The sequence below is a fragment of the Onychostoma macrolepis genome, chromosome 03, assembly GCF_012432095.1.
Source record: "Onychostoma macrolepis isolate SWU-2019 chromosome 03, ASM1243209v1, whole genome shotgun sequence".
In the NCBI taxonomy this organism is placed as follows: domain Eukaryota; kingdom Metazoa; phylum Chordata; class Actinopteri; order Cypriniformes; family Cyprinidae; genus Onychostoma; species Onychostoma macrolepis.
The window spans coordinates 46262280-46287836 of record NC_081157.1 but is presented as its reverse complement, the minus strand read 5'-3'; positions in this window follow the sequence as shown (position 1 = coordinate 46287836).

The following is a 25557-nucleotide window of genomic DNA, read 5'->3' as shown; positions in this document are numbered from 1 at the left end:
ATACTAATAATAATCAATAATCAGTTTTGTGTAAAATAATGGTGAATAAACTAGCGTTTTGTCTAGTGGTTTTTAAAAGAAATACTTCATTAAAAATAGTAATAAAGTCTAATTTAATTGGCCTAATGTCGTCCCTTAAAATTTCTGGACACCATTTACTTGCATAGCATAGACCTACAGAGCTGAGAAATTATTCTTGAAATGTTTGTACATGTTCAACGAGAATAAAGTCATGTATATTGGATGGCATGGGGAGAATGTTTTAAATTTGGGTTAACCCTAATGCTCATTGTGCTTCTTGTGTACCCACCAGGTTATATTGGGAAGGGCGAGCGAGGCGAGCTCCGTGGAATTTACTTGGAAGCAATGCATCCGGGATTTTGCAGTATCCACTGCATGCAAGTCTATTGTGCTGAATGAATGATTGTACATAATTTGATTAATCAGAAATAAAATAATTTACCCACCCTGCGATTTCAAATTAATACATTGATGTGTGTAACATGTTCTGAAGAACATTAGTCTTGTCATTTGCTGTAATTTGATTTAAAAAAAATATGCAGTACAGGCAAATGGTAACTACATTTTCTTAACAGTACTCAACATTTTCTTTATGTATCACACATTTACCTCCTAAGTGCAATTGCATCTCACTTTAACCCTTGTGCAGTCTTCATTTTGGGTTGTGCACTTATGGTCTTTGGGGTCTCTGGAGACCCCAGGCAACAAAACGTAATTTTGTAGCAAGATAGTTGTTTTTTTTTAAAACCAATGTAATTTTACTCTGTTTATTAATGTTTTTTGGAGGATTTATGATATTTTTTTAAATTTATATAAATAAATTAAGAAATATTTTTTATATAGGTTTTTATACAAAAAACAGCTTTTTATGTAAATTTCACTTAATAAAAGACCCACATTTCTAACTTTCATTCATGGGGATAACATGGATCATTTGACATGGTTTAGTGTAAAATTTTTGTCCATATTTTGGAAATTGCAGTTTCAAAAGTAAAAAAAAAGTATCATTTTTACCACTAGATGGCTGCAGAGCTCCACTATTTACTATTTGCTATTTGACCAACTGAAAGATATCTTTTCACAAAACTTTGACAAAAATCATTTTTATTGTTATAATTGTGATTTCACAATATGTAGATATGAATCCAACTGAAAAAAACTTGTGAAAAGATATCTTTCAGTTGGTCAAATAGCAAATAGTAAATAGTGGAGCTCTGCAGCCATCTAGTGGTAAAAATGATAATTTTTTACTTTTGAAACTGTAATTTCCAAAATATGGGCAAACATTTTACACTAAACCATGTGAAATGATCCATGTTATCCCCATGAATGAAAGTTAGAAATGTGGGTCTTTTATGAAGTGAATTTTACATAAAAAGCTGTTTTTTGTATAAAAACCTATATAAAAATGTCTTTTAATTTATTTATATAAATTTAAAATATATCATGTCTTCCAAAAACTACACAAATGTGGAGTAAAAACATTAATAAACAGAGTAAAATTAAATTTGTTTTAAAAATATATATATTTTGTTAAAAAATTAAATTTTGTTGCCTTTACATTTATGTTAAATGAAAACTGAATCAAAGACCATAAGTGTAACTTTTTTTTTCACACTAACATAAAATCAAGAAATCATTCCAATTTTATTTTTTATTTGTAGATCTGGAAAGTGTTGACGACCGTACAAAGTCTCATGCCATTTGGAAAAAGAGAACATTTTTTTTTAAATTTAGCAAACTTAATTTGCGGGTCAAAAAGACCCCGAAGAACGCACAAGGGTTAATGTTCCTTGGTAGGCCACTGTAGAAGAATTTTAGAAGTAAAATGTAATATCCAGAAATATGCTTAAATTACTACAGTTAAAGGATTTGTACAGACATGATTTCAATGTTGAGAGTGAATGGTATTGGATACACACAATAATGACAAAACAAAGAATTTCAGTTGAAACTACTATGAAAATGCGTTATATTTATATCATTTTAAACTACGATGAAATCCAGCCTACTTGCGGCATAAGCTACTCCCACTTGCTGTTCTTGGCGTAAGCTCCTCCCACTTGCAGGTCTCCGGGCTGCAGCGATAACTACATGAGTAGCTCACAGAGTGCAACCATTTTACGTCATCAGAAAAACGGCGCCCCCCATAGTTCAAAATATGTATAAAACGAGGTGATTTTTTAAAATAACATAAATCTTTAATGGGTTTTCTACATATTTCAGTAAGAGACATCATTTACGTTATATTAAGCCATACAAGTCTTAATACCCAGGGATCCCTTTAAGTGGTATTAATGATATGAAATTCTGATGACGTCAACCCTATTGTTTACATTTTTATTTTAATATTACAGAGTCACGCCTGGATGCAAACCTTCTCAAAGAAAGAGACCGATTAATTGGGAGGATTAAGCCTGGTGCTGGTGTGCCTGGCAAAAGAAGAATTGTAAAGCCAAAAAAAAAAAAAAAAAGACAGATGATGTGACAGAAATTCCTGTCAGCTCAGCCTTGGTAAGTACACTCATTTTGCCAGTCCTTAATATCCACCATATTTTGCAACGCAGAAGTATTTCAATATAAAGCAGCATAACATACTAAAATAAATCAATGAATGTGAAACACTGGAATAATTTTAAACAACTTTAGTTCCCCACACAGTGACATAATTAGGATTTAGGTTCTTGTTAATATTTCGGTCACATATTTTTCTTTTCTTTTTTTTTCAGCCAGCAAAAGTAAGGAAAACTGAATCAAAACCTGGCCAGCATTTGATGCAGCAATTAATTAAACAGAGGTCTGAGAAAACACAGGCAAGTATGAAATACTCCTACAATCAGTTCCAGAAACATTAAGGCTTTTCATACATGAGTAACTCTGGGTCATTCTAAACCCTGGCTAAATGGAGTCCTGGGTTAGCTTTAATCATGTTTCACACTGCTCGTACTATACCTGGAGTTAACTCTTAATCCTGGATATTCATAAACTGACGTTTCACACTGTATGCTCCTAAATTAACATTTTGCATATTTACGGTGTCAGTGTTAATGATTGGACGAACACAGCATGCAAAATGTTTACATAAAGCTTCTAGCAGTTGGTTGTATGACTAAGTCATTGTATTTAAATGCTGTTGAAGCTAGAAACGTGCATACCAATGTCATATGTATCTTTTGAGACAGTTCCTAAATTAGCAAATATCAAACGTCCAAAGTCAAACCAGTTTTATGCCAGTGCTCTACCTATAGGTAATATCTCCTGCATAATTTAGAAGGTTCTATCTGCATTCTGAGTGGTTTTGAGATATTGAGCTTCAAAGTTTTTGCATTACATATAGCAAAAATGATATGGGGAACAAGTCTCTTTCCTACATGAAAATGACAGAGACCCTGAATGTATTCTAAATGTACAATATCAAAATCCTCTCAAACATTTAAATGGGGATTTTTGGAACAGGTCAAATTTAGATAGAACCTTCTAATTCTAAAAAGTCATTTTCTGCTTGGAATTATAAGGTTCTATCTGGCAAAACATTGAATGAAGCAACAATTTTCAAGAAAAACTAACTTTTTTTTTAATATAATTTGTTTTAAAACATAAAATTAGTGTTGTAACAATGTGTCAACGTGTATGAGAAAGGTAAATTTAATGCTTTCTTTATCACATTTATTCCATATTTTAGGATAAATAATTTTTTCTTGGTTAAGTTAGGCACGAAGGGCAATACTAAATATTTTGTCCAGTGCTAATGTTAATTTTAGCTGGATTATAGTGGGTAATTAAACACATTATTGAGGGAACAGTTAAGGCAGCTAACGTTACTCTAATCCATCTGACCAGGACTTTATTCCACAAAAAGCGGGAAAATGGCACTCTCTTTAAATCAGTATGGCCGAGATAACATGCTGACGTTTATTGTTGTAATTAAGACCCCATCATTTAAATTGTTGACTATTTGATATTTAAGGCTTAATGTTTTAAAATTTAAGATATTTTAAGAGTTTAAACTGCATGAATATTTCGCCAATCATTACATACTCGGGTCTTTAGCGACCCAGACTTATATCCAGCACGGATGGATCTCTAACTGCTGCAATAGCAGACTCTCCTGATATTTTAACAACATAAAATAATAATAATAAAAAGAATAAAATAAGCATACTTCCTTACCTTTTGAAACTTAGAAGGGTTTGATTTGAGCAGATTTTACCATCACTGCCATCGTCAGAGCGTATTTCCCCAGTATACATTCAGCATCTGGCTCATATTCACGATCTCAATATATTCTCAAAACTATCGTTTTCAGCATCATAATGAGTGAAAAATCACATCATTATGTTTTAAACAGCGCCACTTTGTGGAATAAAGGTGAATTGCACTTGTTGATTATGCAGACACGTAATTATTAGGTTGGCTTGAGAGAGCCAACCTACTGATCTGCTACTTAAGCTTATTATTATTATTATTATTATTCTTAGACTAAATTTCTGAATGCATCTCCTCCTAGAGCTTTCAAGCTAGAATCACCAAACTCTAAGCATGCTAGATAAAAGCATCTAATACTTATTATACTAGATTAAAAAGTTTGTCGAGACAAACTTTAGGTTGGCTTGAGAAAGCCTAGCCTGAATGTTTAAAGCAGTTGTGAAAGCTTGAAGTTTAAAGGTTTTCAGTTTGAAATAGGCTAGTTAAGTATTCATTTACTGGTTTTTAAAAGGTAAAAACCAGAAAAAGGTTGATAGCATGATTAGCATGTTACTAGCATGATTAGCAAAGTGACTAGCATGTCGCCAGCATGTTTCTAACATGATTAGCATGTTACTAGCATGTTGCTAGCATAATTAGCAAGTGACTAGCATCTTGCTAGCATGACTAGCAAGTGACTAGCATGTCGCTAGCATGTTTCTAACATGATTAGCATGTTAATAGCATGTTGCTAGCATGATTGAGAGAGCCAACCTACTGATCTGCTACTTAAGCTTATTATTAGTGGTGCTTGCCAAAGGCAAGGCATCACTATTGTTATCTTGCATACTTATTATTCTGCTTCTTCTTATTCTTCTTCTGGACAAAAATTTCGATTCGCTACTCCTCCTGCACCGTTTGTCACAGACCCATGAAAGAGATGTCAAATCGACCGGCTCATTGAGGAGATGTGGGCTATATCTTTTTTAAGCGATCGGACCTACGAAGTTCGCACAGCGGACGAAAAAGCGGGCAAAAAATCCCATTGACTTACAATGGTGGAATGTTCGTGAATTTGAATCTCAACTGTCACTTTCTCACACACACACACATGCAGGCCCTTAGAGCCCCTTCTCTCTCTCTCTCTGTAACTCACACACACTCATTTGACTCCTCTTTTAAGTAACCAATAAGTAATGACCTATGACCTTCATAGCCACACCATAGCAACCACTTACAGCACCCTAGGAACCACCCCATAGACCTCCATTGAAAACAGATCAAAAGGGATATCTTTGGATAAAAGTGTCATATAAACATGCAGGTTTTGCTCTTTTGACTCGTGATCGCAAACAGGACTTCCCTCATGCATGCTACACATGCTAGCAGTGAATAGCTACATGCTAATAGTGATTAGCTAAGTGTTAAATCAGACTAAACATACGAATAACTCTATAAATCTACATAGTAATGATGTGTGACAACTACCAACCGCTTAGCAATACGCTTAGTAACCTCCCAGTTATAGAGGTGTGCTATATCTTTTATAAGTAATTGAGTGTACGATGTTCGTCTGATGGATGAAAAAATTTGGGCGAAAACGTCCCATAGACTTAACATTGGCACAAAATTAGTGAGATTATATCTTTGGATCAGGAGATCACAGAGACTTGGGCGAGGGCTCTTTTGACTCGGCCTATCAAGCAGCCAATAAGTACTGACATGACAACTTCATACCTATGCCCTAGCAACCACTTACAGCACCCTAGCAACCGTAAAAGGACATTAACAAACAATTTTCCAGCACCAAAACATTGTAGAAACATGGCGTTGGGCTCAGTGGATTCAGACTGTCAAATAGTCTTTAAATATCATGCCATAAACTGTATGGGCACACCATAGCTACCATTTAGAGTACCTTAGCAACTGAACAAACTCATGAATAAGCAATTTCTCAGCTCCAGAAAGTGGTATAGATATGGGGGTAGCTTTTGTTTGGGCTGAAAAACCAGTCTGTAAGTATCACCATGGCGACTGTGCAGCGACATCCTAGCAACCACATACAGAACCCTAGCAACTGTATAGCAACATAAAGAAGCCATATCTCAGCTCCACAACATCATACAGACATGGGAGTCGGCTCTCTACAATCGCGCAGAACACTGTAGTATCTGCCCAGCGCTGAGTTTTGCCCCGGCAAGCACCACTCACATTTTCTTCAGGAAATGTACATTCTAGTTATTATTATTAGTGGTGCTTGCCAAAGGCAAGGCATCACTATTGTTATCTTGCATACTTATTATTCTTCTTCTTCTGGACAAAATTTCGGTTCGCTACTCCTCCTGCACCGTTTGTCACAGACCCATGAAAGAGGCGTCAAATCGTGCGGCTTATTGAGGAATGGTGTGCTATATCTTTTATAAGCGATCGGGCGTACGATAATCGTACAGTTGACGAAAAATCGGCCGAAAAATCCCATAGACTTAACATTAAGGCCAACTTTGACGAGTCGTAGCTCAGAGCGAAAATTTCGTAGAAACATATAATTAGAGAGGCTATCAAGCTGTGCGAGAACATACTCCGCAATGGGGTATAAATTGTACCCCTGGGGCACAAGAGCGCCCCAAAATTGCCCCATTGACATACTATGGTGAGGGACGGCCCATGAAACAGCACACGTTTTTCCTACTATGGTAATTTACATAGGAATTTGCATTGAACATAACTCTGCATCACAATATCATAGAGACATGGGGGAGGGCTCATTTTACTCAGCCAACCAATCAGACTCTCAGGATAATTATGAAGCTATCAAACCACGCCCTAGCAACCATTTATAGCACCCTAGCAACCGATCCCATAGACTGCCATGTTAAAAGCCCAGATGGATATCTTTGGATAACAGTGTCATAGAGACATGGGGGTGGGCTCATTTGAATCGGGGCAGTAAATAGCCAATCATGAATCACCATAGACACTTCCTAGCCACTCCCTAGCAACCAATGTCGAGTACCCTAGCAACCCAAACAGGCCAATCTTCAAATCTGAATGTCATAGAGACATGGGGGTTTGTTTATATTATTCATACTGGCAAATAGCCTTTGGAGTATCATCATTGGCAGCTGCCAAGCCTTTTCCTAACAACCAAACAGAGTACCCTAGCAACCATTAATCAAGTCCTATATCTTTGCATCAGAATGTCGTATAGACTTGGGAGTTGGTTCTTTTGACTCATGCTAACAATTAGGACTTCCAAACATGCTATACATGCTAGCAGTGAATAGCTACATGCTAATAGTGATTAGCTAAGTGCTAATTCAAACTAAGAACTCTATAAAACTCCATAGTAACGATCAGTGACAACTACTAACTGCCTAGCAACACCCTAGCAACCACCCCAGGTACCCTAGCAACCAACCCAAGTACCCTAGCAACCGCATAGCAACACCTTAGCAACACCCTAGCAACCAACCCAAGTACCCTAGCAACCGCATAGCAACACCCTAGCAACCACCCCGGTACCCTAGCAACCGTGATAGCAACCACCCCGGTACCCTAGCAACCACATAGCAACACGTTAGCAACCACCCCGGGTACCTTAGCAACCGCATAGCAACCACCCTAGCAACCAAACAAGTACCCTAGCAACCGTATAGCAACACCTTAGCAACCACCCCAAGTACCCTAGCAACACCTTAGCAACCACCCCGGGTACCCTAGCAACCGCGTAGCAACACCTTAGCAACTATCCCAAGTACCCTAGCAACACCTCAGCAACCACCCCGGGTACCCTAGCAACCACATAGCAACATCCTAGCAACCACTCCAAGTACCCTAGCAACCGCATAGCAACACCCTAGCAACCACCCCGGGTACCTTAGCAACCTCATAGCAACCGAGGGGCGAGTTTTGCCACTGCAAGCACCACTCACATTTTGTGTGTGTGTGTGTGTGTGCGCGCATGTGTACGTACGTGAGTGAGTATGCTCGTTCCACATTGCATTTGTGCTCTAGTATCAGGCTTTAATTTTGTTGTGTGGACATTTTCAGATTTATGCAGAATTTATTGATTTTATTTGCCAATTTTTATAAAAATGCTCTTTGTTGCAGTCACACGTGTGTGCACACGTCTTTTCTACATTGCATTTGTGATCTAGTACCAGGCCTTCATTTCTGTGTGAAAATTTTCAGACCTATGCTGGATTTATTATTATTTTTTGACAAATTAAAAAAATATATATAGATTTTTTCGTATTTCCCATTCATTTTCAAAGACCATATTAGTAAAAATGTGAATTATTTTTAATGTGAATACAGATAGAAAATGTTGAAAAGTCATAAAATCTTATTCCACTGAGATGAAGGGAAACATTTTTTTAACTAAAGAAAGTTGATTGGGGTCATACTGATCACAATACTATTTCTAATCCATTCAAACTCATCTATCTAATGTTTCTTATCTATCTATCTATAATCTGACTTTATCTATCTATCTATCTATCTATCTATCTATCTATCTAAAGTCTATCTGTCTTTCTGTCTATCTATCTATCTATCTATCTATAATCTGACTCTATCTATCTATCTATCTATCTATCTATCTATCTATCTATCTATCTATCTATCTATCAATCTATGTCAGACTGTATTGCCTTAAGTTTGTAAAACTACTTTAAACTTCAAACTATTTCATACTGAAAACCATCAAACTTAAAACTTTTTTAAACTTCTTAAACTTTTTCAAACTTTCTGGTCCGTCTTTCTCAAGCCAACTTAAAGTTTGTCTCGACAAACTTTTTTATCTAGTTAAGTTGGCTTGAGAAAGCCAACTTACTGAAATCCGTCTTAAACTTATTATTATTCTTCTTTTTCTGAGACTAAAATTTCTGACTGCTACTCCTCCTAGAGCTTTAACTCTACAAACTTCAAACTCAGCCCAGATCTTCAGACTGGTCTGACTCGAGTTGCTATATCTTTTCTAACTGATCCGACTTACGGTTTTCATAAAAATTAAGATTAAAAATCATAAAAATCCCATAGACTTACATTGACGGAATGTTCAGATGAGCCAAGACCTTGCCAGCTCCAACTGTCAAAATTTAAATCTAAACACACTGAAGCCCTTTAGACTCAATCAGACTTCCCTTCTATGTACTATTTCTAACCCATTCAAACTCATCTATCTCTCTCTTTATCTATCCTAGCGAAATGCTAATCATGCTAATGACTGGCTAGTCACTTGCTAATCATGCTACAAACATGCTAGTAACATGTTAATCATGCTAGAAACATGTTAGCGACATGCTAGTCACTTGCTAATCATGCTAGCAACATGCTAGTAACATGCTAATCATGCTAGAAACATGCTAGCGACTTGCTAGTCACTTGCTAATCATGATAACAACATGCTAGTAACATGCTAATTATGCTAGAAACATGCTAGCGACATGCTAGTCACTTGCTAATCATGTTAGCAACATGCTAGTAACATGCTAATCATGGTAGAAAAATTCTAGCGTCATGCTAGTCACTTGCTAGTCATGCTAGCAACATGCTAGTCATGCTAGCAACATGCTAGTGGCATGCTATTCATGCTAGAAACATGCTAGCGACATGCTAGTAACTTGCTAATAATGCTAGCAACATGCTAGTCGCATGCTAATCATGCTAGAAACATGCTAGCGACATGCTAATAATGCTAGCAACAATGTTAATCATGCTAGAAACATGCTAGCAACTTGTTAATCATGCTAGCAACATGCTAGTCACTTGCTAATCATGCTAATAACATTCTAGTAACACCTTAGCAACCACTCCAGGTACCCTAGCAACCGCATAGCAACTCCTTAGCAACCGCCCCGGTTACCCTAGCAACCGCATAGCAACACCCTAGCAACCACCCCGGGTACCTTAGCAACCACCTAGTAACCACCCCGGGTACCCTAGCAACCGCCTAGCAACACCTTAGCAACCACCCCGGGTACTCTAGCAACACCCTAGCAACCACCCGAAGTACCCTAGCAACCGCATAGCAATACCTTAGCAACTGCCCCAGGAGCCTTAGCAACAGCATAGCAACACCTTAGCAACCACACTTGGTACCTTAGCAACCGCATAGCAACACCTTAGTAACCACCAAAGTTAGCCTAGCAACCATCATAGCAACCACTCTGAGGTCCTTCTATCTATCTATGTATCAAACTTTAAGCTTTTAAAACTACTTTCAACTTCAAACTATTTCAGACTGAAACCCATCAAACTTAAAACTTTTAACATTTTTCAAACTTAAACTTTTTAAACTTCTTAAACTTTTTTTAAACTTTTCAAACTTTCTGGTCCGTCTTTCTCAAGCCAACTTAAAGTTTGTCTCGACAAACTTTTCTATCTAGTTATTATTATTCTTCTTAGACTAAATTTCTGAATGCATCTCCTCCTAGAGCTTTCAAGCTAGAATCACCAAACTCAGCCCAGCTGTTCAGATTGATCTCACTTAGTGTGCTATATCTTTTCTAACTGATTGGACTTATAGTTTTCATAAAACTGAAGATTAAAAATGATAAAATCCCATTGACTTACCATTACGGAATGTTCAAATGAGCCAAGACAATTCAAACTCCAACTGTCAAAATACAACTTTTAAACTCCCAGAATCCTTTGAGACTCAATCAAGCTTCCCTTCTATGTACTATTTCTAATCCATTCAAACTCATCTAGCTAATATTTCTAATCTTTCTATCTATCCTAGCAACATACTAACCATGCTAGCGACATGCTAGTAGCATGCTAATCATGCTAGCAACATGCTAGTAACATGCTAATCATGCTAGCAACATGCTAGTAACATGCTAATCATGTTAGAAACATCCTAGCGACATGCTAGTCACTTGCTAGTCATGCTAGCAAGATGCTAGTAACATGCTAATCATGTTAGAAACATGCTAGCGACATGCTAGTCGCTTGATAGTCATGTTAGCAACATGCTAGTAGCATGCTAATCATGTTAGAAACATGTTAGCGACATGTTAGTCACTTGTTAGTCATGCTAGCAAGATGCTAGTCACTTGTTAATCATGCAAGCAACATGCTAGTAACATGCTAATCATGTTAGAAACATCCTGGCGACATGCTAGTCACTTGTTAGTCATGCTAGCAAGATGCTAGTCACTTGCTAATCATGCAAGCAACATGCTAATCATGTTAGAAACATCCTAGCGACATGCTAGTCACTTGTTAGTCATGCTAGCAACATGCTAGCAACATGCTAGTCATGCTAGCAAGATGCTAGTAGCATGCTAATCATGTTAGAAACATCCTAGCGACATGCTAGTCACTTGCTAGTCATGCCAAGAAGATGCTAGTAACATGCTAATCATGTTAGAAACATGCTAGCGACATGCTAGTCGCTGATAGTCATGTTAGCAACATGTTAGTAGCATGCTAATCATGTTAGAAACATGTTAGCGACATGCTAGTCACTTCTTAATCATGCTAGCAAGATGCTAGTCACTTCTAATCATGCTAAGAACATGCTAGTAACATGCTAATCATGTTAGAAACATGCTTGGCGACATGCTAGTCACTTGCCAGTCATGCTAGAAGATGCTAGTCACTTGTTAATCATGCTAGCAACATGCTAGCGACATGCTTAGTCACTTGCTAGTCATGCTAGCAACATGTTAGTAGCATGCTAATCATGTTAGAAACATGCTAGCGACATGCTAGTCACCTGCTAGTCATGCTAGCAAGATGCTAGTAACATGCTAATCATGTTAGAAACATGCTAGCAAAATGCTAGTCACTTGCTAGTCATGTTAGCAACATGTTAGTAGCATGCTAATCATGTTAGAAACATGCTAGCGACATGCTAGTCACTTGTTAGTCATGCTAGCAAGATGTTAGCAACATGCTAGTAGCATGCTAATCATGTTAGAAACATGTTAGCGACATGCTAGTCACTTGGTAGTCATGCTAGCAAGATGCTAGTCACTTGCTAGTCATGCTAGCAAGATGCTAGTCACTTGCTAATCATGCTAGCAACATGCTAGTAACATGCTAATCATGTTAGAAACATGCGACATGCTAGTCACTTGTTAGTCATGCAAGAAGATGCTAGTCACTTGCTAATCATGCTAGCAACATGCTAGACATGCTAGTCACTTGCTAGTCATGCTAGCAACATGTTAGTAGCATGCTAATCATGTTAGAAACATGCGACATGCTAGTCACTTGTTAATCATGCTAAGAACATGCTAGTAACATGCTAATCATGTTAGAAACATGCTAGCGACATGCTAGTCACTTGCTAGTCATGCTAGCAAGATGCTAGTAACATGCTAATCATGTTAGAAACATGCTGGTGACATGCTAGTCACTTGCTAATCATGCTAGCAACATGCTAATCATGCTAGAAACATGCTAGCAACATGCTAGTCACTTGCTAATCATGCTAGTAACATGCTAATCATGCTATCAACCTTTTTCTGGTTTTTACCTTTTAAAAACCAGTAAATGAATACTTAACTAGCCTATTTCAAACTGAAAACCTTTAAACTTCAAGCTTTCACAACTGCTTTAAACATTCAGGCTAGGCTTTCTCAAGCCAACCTAAAGTTTGTCTCGACGAACTTTTTAATCTAGTTATTATTAAGTTGGCTTGAGAAAGCCAACTTACTGATATTGTACTTAAACTTCTTATTATTATTATTCTTTTTCTGAGACTAAAATTTCTGACTGCTACTCCTCCTAGAGCTTTAACTCTACAAACTCCAAACTCAGCCCAAGTCTTCAGGCTGATCTGACTTAGCGTGCTATATCTTTTCTAACTGATCCGACTTACGGTTTTCATAAAAATTAAGATTAAAAATCATAAAAAATCCCATAGACTTACATTGAATAGTCTTGGCTCATCTGAACATTCCGTCAAACTCCAACTGTCAAAATTTAAATCTAAACACACTGAAGCCCATTAGACTCAATCAGACTTCCTTCTATGTACTATTTCTAACCCATTCAAACTCATCTATCTATCTATCTATCTATCTATCATCTGACTCTATCTATCTATCTATCTATCTGTCTATCTATCAGACTTCCCTTCTATGTACTATTTCTAACCCAATCAAACTCATCTATCTATCTATCTATCTATCTATCTATCTATCTAAATGATATTCACTCTCCATTCATTCTTTATCTAACACACACACACACACACGTAAACAAACATACCTTCCCTATTTAACACACTCAAACACACGCACACAAGAAATAGACATAAAATGTGAAGATTGAAAGAGTAATTGTAAAACATTTATACATTTCTAATCATTCAAATAATATTTCATTTTCTTTGTTTACTTCTCATCTATACATTAATGCTGTGTTTTGGGAGATATGAAGTACTTTTGTAACTGTTTACCACAAAAATCCTCAGCTACACCATTAGCTTGCATGTGAAATATTACATTTTTATGAATAAATCTCTTAAATGATGATCTAAATTTAATTTAAACTGTTTCTGGATATTGATCTAGGTGTTAGGTGTACAATACTGCCATCTGGTGGTTAGAGAAAAACTTCACAGAAATCACAGATTTTGAAAGAATAGTGTATTGACCATATATATCCAGCAGAGGCCCATAGAGAGCCATTCATTTTTCTGGAAGTAAAACTGTATAAGTGCTCGCTTTTGCAATAATGCCACATAAATTTGCAGAAATGCCACACAAGTTGTCACTAAAACTTGATTGCAGGTACGTATTTATTTCAATCTAAAAAGTAAAAAATTTTGTTTTTGTTTTTGACATAAATGTAAATAAAATCAAAACGAAAAACCTAAACTAAAAAACAACTGCAATAAGCAGATATGAATGGCGGGTATGTGTGTAAGAGAGTGTGTGTGTACGTACGTGAGTGAGTATGCTCGTTCCACATTGCATTTGTGCTCTAGTATCAGGCTTTGATTTTTTTTGTGTGAACATTTTCAGATTTATGCAGAATTTATTGATTTTATTTGCCAATTTCTATAAAAATGCTCGTTGTTGCAGTCACACGTGTGTGTGCGCGCGTCTTTTCTACATTGCATTTGTGATCTAGTACCAGGCCTTCATTTCTGTGTGAAAATTTTCAGACCTATGCTGGATTTATTATTATTTTTTGACAAATTAAAAAAAAAATATATAGATTTTTTCGTATTTCCCATTCATTTTCAATTGAATTTATTGACCCCAAAGACCATATTAGTAAAAAAAAATCACATACCTTCAGAACAACCGAATCAAGCCCTTTTTTTTTTTTTTTATGTGAATACAGATAGAAAATGTTGAAAAGTCACAAAATCTTATTCCACTGAGATGAAGGGAAACATTTTTTAACTAAAGAAAGTTGATTGAGGTCATACTGACCCCGATACTATTTCTAATCCATTCAAACTCATCTATCTAATGTTTCTTATCTATCTATCTATCTATCTATAATCTGACTGTATCTATCTATCTATCTATCTATCATCTGACTGTATCTATCATCTATCTATCTATCTATCTGACTGTATCTATCTATCTATCTATCATCTGACTGTATCTATCTATCTATCTATCTATCATCTGACTGTATCTATCTATCATCTGACTGTATCTATCTATCTATCTATCATCTAACTGTATCTATATATCTATCTATCATCTGACTGTATCTATCTATCTATCTATCTATCTATCTATCTATCTATCTATCATCTGACTGTATCTATCTATCTATCTATCATCTGACTGTATCTATCTATCTATCTATCATCTGACTGTATCTATCTATCTATCTATCTATCTATCAATCTATGTCAGACTGTATTGCCTTAAGTTTGTAAAACTACTTTAAACTTCAAACTATTTCATACTGAAAACCATCAAACTTAAAACTTTTAACATTTTTCAAACTTAAACTTTTTAAACTTCTTAAACTTTTTTAAAACTTTTAAAACTTTTCAAACTTTCTGGTCCGTCTTTCTCAAGCCAACTTAAAGTTTGTCTCGACAAACTTTCCTATCTAGTTATTATTATTATTCTTCTTAGACTAAATTTCTGAATGCATCTCCTCCTAGAGCTTTCAAGCTTTTCAATCTCAGCCCAGCTGTTCAGACTGATCTCACTTAGTGTGCTATATCTTTTCTAACTGATTGGACTTATAGTTTTCATAAAACGTAAGATTAAAAATCATAAAATCCCATTGATTTACCATTACGGAATGTTCAAATGAGCCAAGACAATTCAAACTCCAACTGTCAAAATACAACTTTTAAACTCCCAGAATCCTTTGAGACTCAATCAAGCTTCCCTTCTATGTACTATTTCTAATCCATTCAAACTCATCTATCTAATATTTCTAATCTTTCTATCTATCCTAGCAACATACTAACCATGCTAGAAACATGCTAGCGACATGCTAGTCACTTGCTAGTCATGCTAGCAACATGCTAGTAACATGCTAATCATGTTAGAAACATGCTAGCGACATGCTAGTCACTTGCTAGTCATGCTAGCAACATGTTAGTAGCATGCTAATCATGTTAGAAACATGCTAGCGACATGCTAGTCACTTGCTAATCATGCTAGCAACATGCTAGTAACATGCTAATCATGTTAGAAACATGCTAGCGACATGCTAGTCACTTGCTAGTCATGCTAAAGGCAAGGCATCACTATTGTTATCTTGCATACTTATTATTCTTCTTCTTCTGGACAAAATTTCGTTCGCTACTCCTCCTGCACCGTTTGTCACAGACCCATGAAAGAGGCGTCAAATCGTGTTATTGAGGAATGGTGTGCTATATCTTTTCTAACTGATTGGACTTATAGTTTTCATAAAACGTAAGATTAAAATCATAAAATCCCATAGACTTAACATTGGCCAACTTTTGTCAGCTAGCGAAAATTTCAAAACATATAAAGAGAGGCTATCATCAGAACATTTAATGGGGTATAAATTGTACCTAATCAAGAGCCCAAAATTGCCCCATTGACATACTATGCTAACGGCCCATGAAACAGCACACGTTCCTACTATGGTAATTTACATAGAATTTGCATTGAACATAACTCTGCATCACAATATCATAGAGACATGGGAGGGCTATTTTACTGCAACCAATCAGACTCTCAGGATAATGAAGCTATCAAACCACGCCCTAGCAACCATTTATAGCACCCTAGCAACCGATCCATAGACAACAGAAAACAGATGGATATCTTTGGATAACAGTGTCATAGAGACATGGGCTCATTTGAATCGGGCAGTAAACCAATCATGAATCACCATAGACACTTCCTAGCCACCCTAGCAACCAATGTCAGTACCCTAGCAACCAAACATAATCTTCAAATCTGAATATCATAGAGACATGGGGTTTGTTTATATTATTCATACTGGCAAATAGCCTTTGAGTATCATCATTACAGCCAAGCAAGCCTTTCCTAAAACCAAACAGAGTACCCTAGCAACCATTAATCAAGTCCTATATCTTTGCATCAGAATGTCATAGACTTGGGAGTTGGTTCTTTGACTCATGCTAACAATTTATCAGGACTTAACAAATCTTACGATTTGGACCGCCATATACATCTTCGAACTAGAGTGAATATGGGCTACAGTGCTAATAGTGATTAGCCCGTGGGCTAATTCAAACTAAGAACTCTATAAGCATGGGGTGTCCCATAGTTTAATCTGGAAAACCAGTGAGCTTTAACCACTAACTGCCTAGCAACACGCCTACCATTTTGTAAACCACCTGCCAGTTTGTGTACGCTATCTGTAGCAACCCCAGTGGGATCTACCCTCAATAGGCGTTTTGCTCTTGTAATGGGAGTGAGTCGCTAGCATGTCATCGGACCAAGATGACCCTTCACGACAGCAACACCTTAGCAACCACCCCGGTACCTTAGCAACCACCCCGGTACCTTAGCAACCGCATAGCAACACCCTAGCAACCGCATAGCAACACCTTAGCAACCACCCCGGTACCTTAGCAACCGCATAGCAACACCCTAGCAACCACCCCGGTACCTTAGCAACCGCATAGCAACACCCTAGCAACCACCCCGGTACCTTAGCAACCGCATAGCAACACCTTAGCAACCACCCCGGTACCTTAGCAACCACCCCGGTACCTTAGCAACCACCCCGGTACCTTAGCAACCGCATAGCAACACCTTAGCAACCACCCCGGTACCTTAGCAACCGCATAGCAACACCTTAGCAACCACCCCGGTACCTTAGCAACCGCATAGCAACACCCTAGCAACCACCCCGGTACCTTAGCAACCGCATAGCAACACCTTAGCAACCACCCCGGTACCTTAGCAACCTCACAGCAAACAACACATCAAGCACCACTCACATTTTGTGTGTGTGTGTGTGTCACATCACGTGAGTGAGTATGCTGTCCATTGCATTTGTGCTCTAGTATCAGGCTTTAATTTTGTTGTGTGGACATTTTCAGATTTATGAATTTATTGATTTTATTTGCCAATTTTATAAAATGCTCTTTGTTGCAGTCACGCTGTGTACACGCCTTTCTACATTGCATTTGTGATCTAGTACCAGGCCTTCATTTCTGTGTGAAAATTTTCAGACCTATGATTTATTATTTTGACAAATTAAAAAATATATATAGATTTTTGATTTCCCATTCAAAAGACCATATTAGTAAAAATGTGAATTATTTTTAATGTGAATACAGATAGAAAATGTTGAAAAGTCATAAAATCTTATTCCACTGAGATGAAGGAAACATTTTTAACTAAAGAAAGTTGATTGGGTCATACTGATCACAATACTATTTCTAATCCATTCAAACTCATCTATCTAATGTTTCTTATCTATCTATCTATAATCTGATTTTATCATCTATCTATCTATCTATCATCTATCTAAAAGTCTATCTGTCTTCTGTCTATCTATCTATCTATCTATCTATAATCTGACTCTATCTATCATCTATCTATCTATCTATCTATCTATCTATCATCTATCTATCTATCATCTATCTATCAATCTATGTCAGACTGTATTGCCTTAAGCAAAACTACTTTAAACTTCAAACTATTTCATACTGAAACCATCAAACAAAACTTTTAAACTTTAAACTTTTCAAACTTTCTGGTCCGTTTCTGCAACTTAAAGTTTGTCATAAACTAAGTGTTGGTTTGAGAAAGCCAACTACAAATTAAACTTATTATTATTCTTTTTCTGAGACTAAAATTTGACTGCTACTCCTCCTAGAGCTTTAACTCAAACCAAACTCGATCTTCAGACTGGTCTGACTTGAGTTGCTATATCTTTTCTAACTGATCCGACTTACGGTTTTCATAAAATTAAGATTAAAACAAAAAATCCCATAGACTTACATTGACGGAATGTTCAGATGAGCCAAGATTGCCAGCTCCAACTGTCAAAATTTAAATCTAAACACACTGAAGCCCTTTTAGACTCAATCAGACTTCCTTCTATGTACTATTTCTAACCCATTCAAACTCATCTATCTCCTTTATCTATAGACAGACTGCATGATAAACCCTCGCTAAAAAGGATCACCTAAAGCTAACATGGGGGACACGGCTGGTGAGAAATGGATTCTGACCACTAAAATCGTGAATTACGAACTACATGCACCTTTCTACAATACATGAACCTTTCCATTTGTAAAATAACAGGACTATGGGCGTTGGCTCTCTAGAAACGTCTGGCAAACAGGATACTGCTTTTAAAAGCATGATCTATCTTTGCATCTTGTGCTGCAGTGATTCGGAGTCTTAATGCCACTCCCTAATTGCCGCACGTGCTTTTTTCAACCACGATATTTCCCATGAACTGTAGTAACCGCATGGAAACGAACTAATCATTAGAAACATTTTGCTTTCCACCGCGCCATTAGCAACCTTAGATAAAACGTTTTTAGCGACTCAGAATAAACGCTCCCAATCCACCGTGCTAATCATCTAGTGTGAGAGCATTACTCAACATTGGCAATTTGTCTGCATCTGGTGGTGAGTTGACGATTGAGGTGTTTTTCCGTCGAGTCATGGATCACTTGCTAGAAACATCGCTGCGGAGCAGCTACTGAACTAAGTGGACGGATAAAATGCGTCCGAAAATCTGCTACGCGCGGGTAATCACCCCTAGCTCCTAAATTTAGAACATACGAATAACATTTACAAAGTATCATCAGATACGATTAATCATGCCCAGTAGAAAAGGGATTTAGCTAAATAATGTTTGTAGCTGCTCATGCGCGTAAAATTTGAGGTTAACATTCCACATAGTAGCAACTGGAGGAGATCATTCTTTCCCAGTAGCGATAACCTTGGGGAACATGCTGTATTGAACTCACATGGTGGCTCAAGCAGCCCGGACTTCAGGGTATCCTTAAGAATCCTGCGAACAACACCTGCCCATGGTCAAAGCCTGCACCGTCGTCCAGAAACAGCACCTACGTAACCCGTACCTGTTGCCCGACAGCACTCCCCAAATGTCGATTTTACAAACACTTATACTAGCCCGTAAACTGGGAAGCTGGAGCTGCTGAACCAAGATCTACGAACATGAGCTTAACATTTAGGCGTTTTCTCTGGTTCTCAACCCTAAGGGGCACTACAACTCAATGGATCTAGAAACAGGACTGAGCCATTTAGCAGCTCCGATTACAACCTGATCTTGATGATCTGCGAAACTGTTGGACTGTCAACCTGTGGCGGCCAGGTTCAGGAGGTGGAGGACGTTCCCAAGCCTGGTGCATGGTGCTGAAACAAGAATAAGCAATTTCTCAATTCTAGCGAAATTTTACCACTCGTTAATAGCATAACACAAGGTACGGTCACTCATTTTCAGAACATCTGCATCGGATAACGACTCTGAGGCTTTTTTTTTTTTTTGGGGCTTCCCAACCATCACGTGCCATTCAGACGTGTTACACTGAGGTTCCTGTCTTGCACGTCTATGAAGCGTCATGCCTGGTAGCAAATGCCGGTTCTTTATTAGCGTTGTCTACAGATTTGAAATAATATCCAGCTAGCAATTATTTAAACCTTGTGGCATGTGTAAAAATGGGGCAATTTCAGTTTGCCTTAGCAAATACAACTTTTGCTAAACTACTTCTGGGCTACTGCTACCCTAGCAACCCTAATAAATGTGTGGTTAAGAGCATAACATCTAGCAACCAGTTCTGTTACACAGCAACTGATCGCATTGTATCGCAACGGCAATCAACTTTGGTGAATTGCGTAACTGCGATATGGGGTTGGGCTGGATTGAACTTTTCCCACTAGCAAGACTTGCATGGATCTTAGCAACTGTAGTTCATCAGTTAGCAACCATACATCGGAGTAATACTCCCTATCCGAACCGATCAGGTAGGCATAGCAACCTCATGCTGCCAGAAAGTTTTACAATAGGAACTGCGGTCTCGGATCTGTGGCATTCAAGGCCCCGTAAACCTTTTCATAAGTGCCCCAAAATAGGTGGCTTCCCAGCAATTGTTCTTAACTTATGAATTCCTTAACATTACGCCTAGGAGCGTCGTGCTTTTTGTATTTTATGAATACGAGCCGTTTCTCAATGATCGACCAGATAGCGTAGCAAAGGCTCATTGCGTTATATTGCACTAACTGCGGCCACGGCGATTAGCAACATCACGCCATTTCGCTGAGCAACCGGATGGGGCCTCTTTGTGCTCTAAAAGGCATAATTCCTGAAACAGACTCTTAATTTTGCCGGGGGTTCCTCAGGGTCCCGTCTTACTGGTCACTGATGTGTCATGGGCCATCAGAATTTGGATTTTCTTCATCTGCGCATGTACTACGGATAAATGCCCTCGAGGTCCTTCTATCATCTATGTATCAAACTTAAGCTTTTAAAACTACTAACTTCAAACTATTTCAGACTGAAACCATCAAACTTAAAACTTTAACATTTTCAAACTGGGGTAACTTCTTGACTCACTTTCCTCCTTTAAAAAAAAAAATGCTGGGAGATGGGATAAACTTTTCCCATTGTAAACTTTTCAAACTTGGGTCTTTTCCCAATGCATTAACTACCTCCCGCCAGCGACTTGTCTTGTTATCAAACCAAACATTTGATCTAGCGAGTAACTTAAAGTTTGTCTCGACAACTTTCTATCTAGTTATTATTCTTCTTAGACTAAATTTCTGAATGCATCCTCCTAGAGCTTAGTGTCACCGAGACAATCTAGAATCACCAAACTCAGCCCAGCTGTTCAGATTGATCTCACTAGTGTGCTATATCTTTTCTAACTGATTGGACTTATATTTCATAAAACCAGATTAAAAATGATAAAATCCCATTGACTTTTCTAGGAGCTTTTGCCCAGCTCTGATAACTCGTACGGAATGTTCAAATTCGAGCTGGCACTCATCCAGACGATTATGCCCATTTTAAACCCAACTGTCAAATAGATACAACTTTGTAAACTACCACTCTGCTAACTCTTGGATTAGCTACAAGTCATGCTTAGCTTACAAACTGGCAATTGCAAAGGATGCCACATTGCGTTATTTCTACTATCCATTCAAACATTCTTTGCATCCACAAATGGGTTGAAAACATATTTAGAAATCCAATCTTCTATCTATGACAATCTACTTCCCACAGGGAACACCCTTTTGACTTGCTAATCTAGCTCTAACTTGACGTTTTGTTGCGTTGCTTTGACGATCGTATAGTGCTGTTTAAAATGCAACCGATAGGATTCTCCCCTTATCTGCCCCAAATGACTGCAAGAACTCAAAGTGTTTAGCTGGCGTAGGGAGTATTCGAGGTTGAAAACCAGATGTGTTGCTTCGGTAGAGGCTTCCAGCGAAATCGATAGTAACGGGGGCTTTGGTAATCATCTAGTTAGCCAGGATGCAGGGATTAGAGCATCTGCACTTCATGCTAATCCCAGCTCAAGAGTTCTATACCTGGGGCTGCATGACCTCCTACGTTTTTCTATCGAAACTCAGAAGGGTCTGGCTCCCACTATGCTGGTGAGAGCTCATCTATGCGGCTTGCAGTGGTCTTTTTTACGTCTTTGTTGAGTACAACATCCATGCGGTCTGCCATCTAATCTTTCGAATCCCTCCAAGATGCCTGAAAAGTGTACCCACAACTTATTCAGTGCTGCTTCAACGTGTTATCACTATTCAAACGTTTGCCTCCACGTCGCCACGGGCATCTTATACCTGCAATACGGATCATACCGCTAATAGTGAGATAATGCGGACTTCGATCGCGGTCCTAAATGCAAAAACAACTTCTCCATCGCTGGTACGGGCGAAATAAAGAATCCCAATCATCGTAGTACCAAGGTTTTCACTCGCGTTCTCGCGAAACACTCTTATAGCATTCTGTCCCATACCAGTTTCTTCACAGTCGCGGGTACTTGTCATTAGTGAAGCAAAATTTTGGAGTTCGTCACTGCATCTTGTAAATTAGTCATGATCGGCAATCAAGTTAGAAACTCTTAATTACCGGTAATAGTCGATGCTTGGTCCGGAAAAAGTTGACAACGGCAATGTTGTAACCACTGTAATACCCTAGTGCCTCAGTGACATTCGAACGCATGCCTAGAAAAAAACAGAATAGCGGTCTGAACGAGCTAAAGATGCGAGGTCCGAGGTGTGCTGTGTGGCCGCAAGCTGGTGAAAACCGCTAGTAATCAAGTGTGCAACGGCCTACCCAAATTTTAGACTGACCAGGGGGACCTTCAAAAGGAGTCTTTTCAGACTGATCAGCAAACTTTTTGCGCCCTTTTTAAAAAGTGTTGCACACTATTAGGACATGTTGGCGGGATAGGTGCATTTCAGTTTATCTTCTGACTAGTATTGACTGCGCCACTTTTGATTTGCGCTCTAATCACGCGTCATAAAAGAATGATACTGAGGACTGATCTTGCAAACATTATTGTAAAACAAACGGGTAGACTCTCATGGGGGCTATATGCCGATGCAAACAGGTTACTGCCACGTTAGTCAAAAAGTAACGCTAAAATCAGCTGGGCGGCAAAAAAAAGAAACATCAGACAGGCAGAACTAAACTGGCGTGTTTAGCGTCTCTTTCATACGGGCTTTTCACTAGTAGCGGATCTCTAGCTGAAATCGTGTGCATGCTAATCAAGAACACTTTTTTCTATCACTGGTCATCTCCGCCCTACACGTGACATTCTACATGAAGTAAGACATCCTTCACGCAAGGCCATGCTTCTCAGCGAACAAATTGACGAGTCGCATCGTAAATCTGTGGATTTCAGCGGTCAGAAAGGATCAGCCTCAAACGCTGGCGTCGATATAGCGACATTCATTTTATGCCAACGTCCTTCTTCAAGTACCATGCCCCAAAAGTCATGTTAAACAGATGTGGTTGATCAATCTGTACAAATTCGGTATCAACTTCAGTCGCGCCGTCTTAGAAGCTTTTTTTTTTCGGGAAGATACCTCTTCAGTGGCACCATGGGTTGTAAGCAGGTAAGCAGAAAGTGGCCGTTTACAGACTAAAACAGCCCCTTTACCTGCGTATCGATATATAATCGCGGTCCTCTCAGGCTCGAAATACATCGAATGTAGCGGTTACGATCCAGCTCTATTGTCTCCAGCAAATCCGGCTTACTTCTTGCTGGGACCATGCTAATCCAGTGTAACGGAAAACTCAGTTGTGTATAAGCAAAGATGTTAGCACGAAACTTGTGAAGCGAACTATGTTAACTTTCAGCGGTTTTTCTCCACTTTACAGGTAAGGTTTCAAATGCGGGTAAGCATTATGATCCGAACCTAGTCTCGTTTTATGTGTTAATCAAGCTCTCAATAACTTGTCTTTGATCTTGATCAGTGGTATTACTGGTGTCAACGTCTATTTCACGCCCCAATCAAGGCTTCGGGGTATCCGAAAATTACATCTTTATGCAGCTTTTCTTCTGCATGGAGGATGTATGACAAGTTCTCATCTTCAAGATCTCCCAGTCAACAGCAAGATGAGTCACTCAATCATGCTAGTCATATCATCACTCTAGTCATGCTAAACATGTTAAATTGCTAATCATGTTAGAAACATCAGCGACATGCTAGTCACATCATGCATGAAGATCTAGTAAGCTAATGTTAGAAACATCAAAATCTAGTCACTTAACCCATGTTAGAATATCTATTCTAATCATCAAACAACATCACTTAGTCATGAGCAAGATGTTACAACATCATATGCTAATTAGAAAACATGTTCTAGATCACTTGATCATCTAAACATCACTATTAGTCACAAGATGAGTCACTTCTAAGCAAAACATGCTAAAATGCTAATCTTAGAAACATCTACATCTAGTCATGAGGAGCAAGATGCTAGTCTTAAATCATGAAAGAATGAGCAAACATAGTCATACATGTGAATATGTTACATCTTAATCATGTTAGAAACATCTCTAGATCACTATTAAAAAACATCTAGATATTAATGTTAGAAACATGCTAGCGACATTAGTCATTTCATCATCTAGCAAGATCTATAACATGCTAATCATGTTAGAAACATCTGGTGACATCTATATCATCTAGAATAGCTAATCATCTAGAAACATCTATGAACATCTAGTCACTTCTAAATCATCTATAACATAATCATGCTATCAACCTTTTCTGGTTTTACCTTTAAAAACCAGTAAATGAATACTTAACTAGCCTATTTCAAACTGAAAACCTTTAAACTTCAATTTTCAAACTGCTTTAAACATTCATTAGGCTTTCTCAAGCCAACCTAAAGTTTGTCTCTTTAACTTTAATCTAGTTATTGTTGGCTTGAGAAAGCCAACTACTGATATTGTACTTAAACTTTATTATTATTCTTTTCTGAGACTAAAATTTCTGACTGCTACTCCTCCTAGAGCTTTAACTCTAACTCCAAACTCAGCCCAGGCTGATCTGACTTAGCGTGCTATATCTTTTCTAACTGATCCGACTTACGGTTTTCATAAAAATTAAGATTAAAATCATAAAAATCCCATAGACTTACATTGAATAGTCTTGGCATCTGAACATTCACAAACTCAACTCAAAATTTAAATCTAAACACACTGAAGCCCATTAGACTCAATCAGACTTCCTTCTATGTACTATTTCTAACCCATTCAAACTCATCTATCTATCTATCTATCTATCTATCATCTGATCTATCTATCTATCTATCTATCTGATCTATCAGACTTCCTTCTATGTACTATTTCTAACCCAATCAAACTCATCTATCTATCTATCTATCTATCATCTATCTATCTATCTATCTATCTATCTAAATGATATTCACTCTCCATTCATTCTTTAT